This window comes from Prionailurus bengalensis, chromosome C1 (assembly GCF_016509475.1).
Source record: "Prionailurus bengalensis isolate Pbe53 chromosome C1, Fcat_Pben_1.1_paternal_pri, whole genome shotgun sequence".
Classification (NCBI taxonomy): Eukaryota; Metazoa; Chordata; class Mammalia; order Carnivora; family Felidae; genus Prionailurus; species Prionailurus bengalensis.
The window spans coordinates 153,544,204-153,550,065 of record NC_057345.1 but is presented as its reverse complement, the minus strand read 5'-3'; the positions used below and the strand labels follow the sequence as shown (position 1 = coordinate 153,550,065).

The 5,862-nt window shown below is 36.7% G+C and overlaps 1 long non-coding RNA gene across 2 annotated transcripts in view; it reads left to right on the top strand.

Annotated features, from left to right (window-relative positions):
- Positions 1-2,520, top strand: part of LOC122481393 — a 5,936-nt gene extending 3,416 nt beyond the window's left edge. For both annotated transcript variants that reach the window (XR_006296845.1, XR_006296844.1), the window contains exon 4: positions 558-2,520. This is a non-coding gene — a long non-coding RNA (uncharacterized LOC122481393). The remainder of the gene's footprint in view (positions 1-557) is intronic.
- Positions 2,521-5,862: the final 3,342 nt, after the last annotated feature.

The following is a 5,862-nucleotide window of genomic DNA, read 5'->3' as shown; positions in this document are numbered from 1 at the left end:
TTGTTGAGATTAAGCATAACATTCAAAAATCTCTGTGCCTATCGGTGAAAATCTGGATATGTCCACAGACATGTTCTTGCCCCCTCTTGATGACATATATCGTGAGCAACCCTCCTTCAAACACATGTGTGCTCATACATCACCCCAAGTGCTCTTGTGCACAATTAAGCTAAAGCATGCTGGCCTGAGGCAAACACTGTTTTGGTACCCACAACTGTATCTTTAAAAAGATTCTTTGCTCCTTCAGGGGCAATCCTTTTCCTGTGAGGGAATAAAGCCGGTCAATATTTAGGGACAAAAGGGGGACCAAGAGCTTTCAGCACGGGCTCCGCATTGCTAGATGAAGGTGCAGAAGGAACAGGTGAAGTCAAGATTTAGCGAGGAGATTCCCAGAAAGCAGTGATGAGGGAAGACAGTGTGCAAGTCTAAGGAGCAACTTTTAGGCAGGGAAAGATTCCCTTCACGTTGAAAGAAAAAGAAACGCACGCAATGTGTCTTCTTTCTTGTGCTTCTTGTATTTCTTTCTTATGTATTCGTCACCTACGTTTTGATGCAAGCATCCCAGCTAGCTTCTGTACGGGCCCACCTGAAGCACTCCTGAGAGATTTCATTCGAGCTACTCCAGCCTGTCCCGTGTGAATAAGCACAGGTCCCCCACTCAGCTGGTCTCTACTCCAAGGATCGCGTTTCAAAATCTGTCGACAGGAATCAAGGAATCAAGGTATTTTCTTTTTCCCTGAATCACTGGTCAGTTCTTCTCTACTCCAGTTCTTCTCTATTAAGTGAGGACTGTGCTACCAGCCTGTGGACTCACCATTTACAGATCTTTTTTTTTTTTTTTTCCACTGAGATTTTGCATGGTCATGTAATTGATGCAATTATAATTTCCCCTTTAAGGTCTGTCTCCACATCCACATTGTAAGCTCCTGTAAGCCAGTCTGTCTCGTATATCACTGTATTCCGAGTGCCCAGCACAGTACCTTGAGCCCTTCAGGACACAAAACGCGTTAATAATCTTAGGTGGGCGAGAGAGGAGCAAAGAAATAATACTAATGGATCCCTTAGTAAAATCCAATAGTAAAAAGACTGAGAGAGATGTACTGGAAAGAGGAGCTCCAATGTTTTTAGGAAGAGATCAGTGATAGAGAAAACAATGGCTGTGGGTGACTCAGATCAGGCCCCTTGTCTCTTAACCATAGAGAATACGACTCCGAATATGTGAATATTGAGGACTGAGTAGTTGGAAGACGTAAAAAACTGGTTTCGACATTAAAAAAGATTAGCAAAGAAGATGAAAACTATAAAAATACATAAAACTTAAGTTGTTTCTTTTCTTTTTTCCATCTAAATGAGTAACCATTAATGCCTGAAAAGCAGCAACAAACCCAGTATCATGTCATTGTATGTTCGTTAATTTTGAAGTGCTCTTTTTTTGTATGCAAAACACAATTCGATATAGTCTGTTGCCCATGTTGCATAATTACCTAATCCTACCTAGGGGGAAAAGTAAAACTAGACAGAAAAACTAAAGAGGAAGTTAAGGATAAATCAGAATCCACGATTCCCAATTACAACTGAAAACTATTTGAATATAACTCAATATTATTTATTGATCTATATACTATGGGGGCGATTTCTCAAACTACATACTATTTGGTAAAAGTCTGCCAGGAGTCAATCTGTAAGTCTGTGACAGTTCTGTTCTCTACCAGCATCACAAAGAAAGGGTCCAGGGTGCTTAGAGTTCCCTGAATGAAAGGCACTGTACAAGTAGAGAGTGGTGCATGTATTATTAACCTTCCTGCGCTTGTTTCCTCATCTGTAATATGGGGTTAATGACATTTCTGTACCTCACAAGAATGTTGTGCGAATTAATGTTTGTAAAGCCCTTTAAGATCCACGGATGAAAGATGCCATAAAAGTCCAAAGGTGGTAATATTATAGTTATTGAAACTGGAAACACTAATAATGCTGGGAACTGAATATATATTTGGTTGCAAGGCACCCCGTGTATTATGAATTCACAGGCACTTACAGAACCTCACCATTTCAAAATTAATGTTTTTATACATATATATATATGATAAATCCCGAAGAGATATTACATATATGTGATAAGCCAAATGAATGTAATTTGTTCATAAGTGGCAAAAACACAGTAACGGAGTCCACGTTTCTTCCCTGTCTCTTTATAGAAAGCACTGTAGTAGATAGAATACGTTGGATCTGTACTTGAGATTATGTAATGTTAGAACGGTCTGTTTAGAAGGAGGCAGTAAATGGCATGTTACAAATGCTAACATGATTTAATGAAATCATCTGTATCTCTCAATACTGCTATATTTTTCTATACACTTTGAATCTACTTAGTTTATAAATGAAAGCAAAAAACACGTAATAGCAATCTTTTTGAAAATGAAAAAGACAAATTATCATTTGTCACCTGTTTGTCTGAACTAATTCTAATGTGGGCTTTAAGAATTTTTCTAAATGTTTAAAAAGGCATTTTAGGGGCGCCTGGGTGGCTCAGTCGGTTAGGCGTCTGACTTCGGCTCAGGTCATGATCTCGCGGTCCGTGAGTTCGAGCCCCGCGTCAGGCTCTGTGCTGACAGCTCAGAGCCTGGAGCCTGTTTCCGATTCTGTGTCTCCCTCTCTCTCTGACCCTCCCCTGTTCATGCTCTGTCTCTCTCTGTCCCAAAAATAAATAAACATTAAAAAAAATTTAAAAAAAATTAAAAAATAAAAAGGCATTTTACTAAATCACTATAATACGAAAAAGGAGGAGAAAGTAAGTTTTCCAATACGGCAGCGGCATTTTTAAAATATTCAAATATCTCATGAAATATATACATATATATGTATATATATCCATTCACTCACTTAACACTTCACTCATTCTTAATAATTGTGTTTATTTTTGCCATACATAATATAATAATTCAAAAATACAAAGTGTAGAACACATGTGAGCGTGAATGTGAATATATGTTTACATGTAGAGAAAACAGGCTGGAAACACAACACCATTCCATTACCAAACTTCATAATAACTACCCCTAGGAAGTGGTTTGTCATTAGGGGAAGTGCAAAAGAACTTTCATGTTTTATTTTACACCATTCTATACTGATTGATTTTGTTACCAAAAGCATATATAACTTTTTAATTTTTAAAAGCCATGTACACAGAATGAAAGACTGTTTGAAAGACTAAAAAACAAAAGTGAAGATTGGTGAGATAAAACTAAAGAATTAAAGTTAGAATTTAAGTAACACACTAAATTTATTGTCAAACAGACTGAAAAAGAAGGACAAACAGTTAAAGGGAGGATTCATTACCCTTGATCATAATTTAGGAGAATTAACAAACACATCTGTTTTTGTTTTTTCAAGACACATCTTAAAGACTTTTTAAGATTTAATTAGAAGGAATGCAATTTTGTCTTTTAATCCATTGAAGCATGATTTTCAACTAAGTAGAAAAAAAGGTTAACTTCAATGATAGTGGCAAGCAGTCAAGGAAAAACAACAGAGTTCACAATTAAGTCAAGGAGTCAAACAAACGTTATATTTAGAAAGTCAAGAGCTTTGTTTTGGCTGTTTTAGAGGTTTTCTCCAATTTATGGGAGGTTCAAGGTTACCTAGCTCAACATCCAGAGCTCAAAGTCATTGCAGAGTTTATTCAATATGAGAGTTCAAAGATTTAAATGTGTATTACAATAGAAAAATGTGAAACCTGGGACTGCTGACTTTATAAGTAAATTATAGCAAACAGTCACATGGACCAGCCTATCTCTAGACAGCTAAAAAGCAGAAAAAGCTATATTTAGAAATTTAAAATCAGGGAACAATAAAACATGTTTAAGGTCTTACCAAAAATTGTAAGTTCTTATACGCATATTTATAAATAAGACACTTACTAGAAATTTGAATAACAGGTAAATAGAATTGAGAAATTATGTCACCTGAATTCCATTTCATCTGCTCTAGTAACCATTATATGATTTTTTGTTTTACCTCTACTCTTTACTTTTGGTTTCATTATATCATTTTTTTTTTAACCTACAAACTCCTTGGTTAATATCTGGCAAGACTGTGGTGCTATAGAAATGCAAGAAGCCAGTGATATTTTATTTAACTTTTTTATTTTGATTAGTTACACAGATATATTGACCTCTTGATTTCCTTGGAATCGCCTAGAATTTCTTGTAGACAGGTGAATAACATTGTATGTCACTGTCATTACTGATTTCCAGCAGAATGTATTAGACTGTAATGAAGTGATCAGTTCCTGGCAGAGTGTTTAGTAAATGATAATGGCCAACAAACACTGATGAATTAATGAATTAAGTAGATATAATGCTTATAATGAAATTAATTCATTGGCTTACTTTTATGAAGCCTGTTGTAGAAAAATGTTAACTCCTCTGAGGTCTACAGGTTTCCATTCAAGTTACCTCCTTTTTCCTTTTTTTTTTTTTCATTAACAAATTTAAGTTTTCTCATGTAGAGAAACTGTGTGATTAGTCTATCATTACTGAACTTCTCTCTCCAAGGACATGAAAAATACAGTAAATACCAAAGGACAGATCTTTTTCCTTATTTTTTGGTCCTTTTTTTTTTCTTAAAGTTTATTTATTTATTTTGAGAAAGAAAGAGCGCAACAGGGGGAGGGCAGAAAGAGAGGGAGAGAGGGAGAATCCCTAGCAGGGATCTGTGGGTCAGTGTGCAGAGCCCGCTGCGGGGCTCCAACGACTGAGCTGAAGTCAAGAGTCGGGAGGCTTAACCGACTGAGTCACTCAGGCGCCCTTCATTTGTCCTTTTCTATCACCTTCACTAATTCTGCTTTCTCTGTCAGTCCCTGGCCTGGTTATTCCTAAGGTTCTAGCCATAATTTTCCTCTCATTCTATACTTGCTTCTGGCTTTTATGATTTCCTTCAGACTCCTCAGAGGATATGTTCCATCTCAAATATTCAACTACATGAAATGTATCCTCAATCATGTTCACTTGTTCGTTCATTCGTTCATTCACTCTTTTATTCATTCACAAATTAGTTTTGACTCCAGATTTGCCCCCATTTTTTCTCAATAAAGCAGCCGCGTAATGCTGCAATTCAAATCATGTCAGTTCCCGCTCAAAACCCTCATGATATTCCATTTCACTTAGAGTCTTTAACAGTAGTCTACAAGAACCTAAGTTATCCTTCTCCCTCTTAAATCCCTGATTTCATCTAATATTACTTCTCATTCATTCTGCTCAGCCACCTTGATGTACGAACACAATGTCCAGTCCTGCAAGAACATTTACACTACAGTCTCTTTGGGGAACGTTCATCCACATGGCTTAGTCTTTACCTTCTTTAAGCTTTGGCTTAAATGATACCTTCTCAGCATGACTTCACCTGTTCATTGCATTTAAAAATAAAATTCTTCAACTTAAGTACTTCCTATCCACTTCTGTGCTTTCCTTGTCTTCTTTGCACCAAACACCCTTTAACGTAAAGACTGGCCAACAATGGCCTGTGGACCAAATCTAGTCTGCCACTTGTTTTTATAAGATTTTATTCCAACAGCCTAGCCCATTCTATTTTGTATTGTCTATGGTTTGTTTTGTGCTACGATGCTAGAGTTGAGAGTTTCCAACAAAGACCAGCTGGCTTACAAAGTTTAAATTATACACTACCTGCCTCTGTACAGAAAAAGTTTGCCAGCCTATGTTCTAATGTATCAAAGAGCAGGCAGGGACTTGTTTCTGTTTTGTTCACTGCCCCTAGAACAGTGCTTGGCACACAGCAGGCACTGGAAAAACATTTGTAAATAAATAAATGAATCTCCTAATATGTGCCAAATAATGAGCAAAAGTT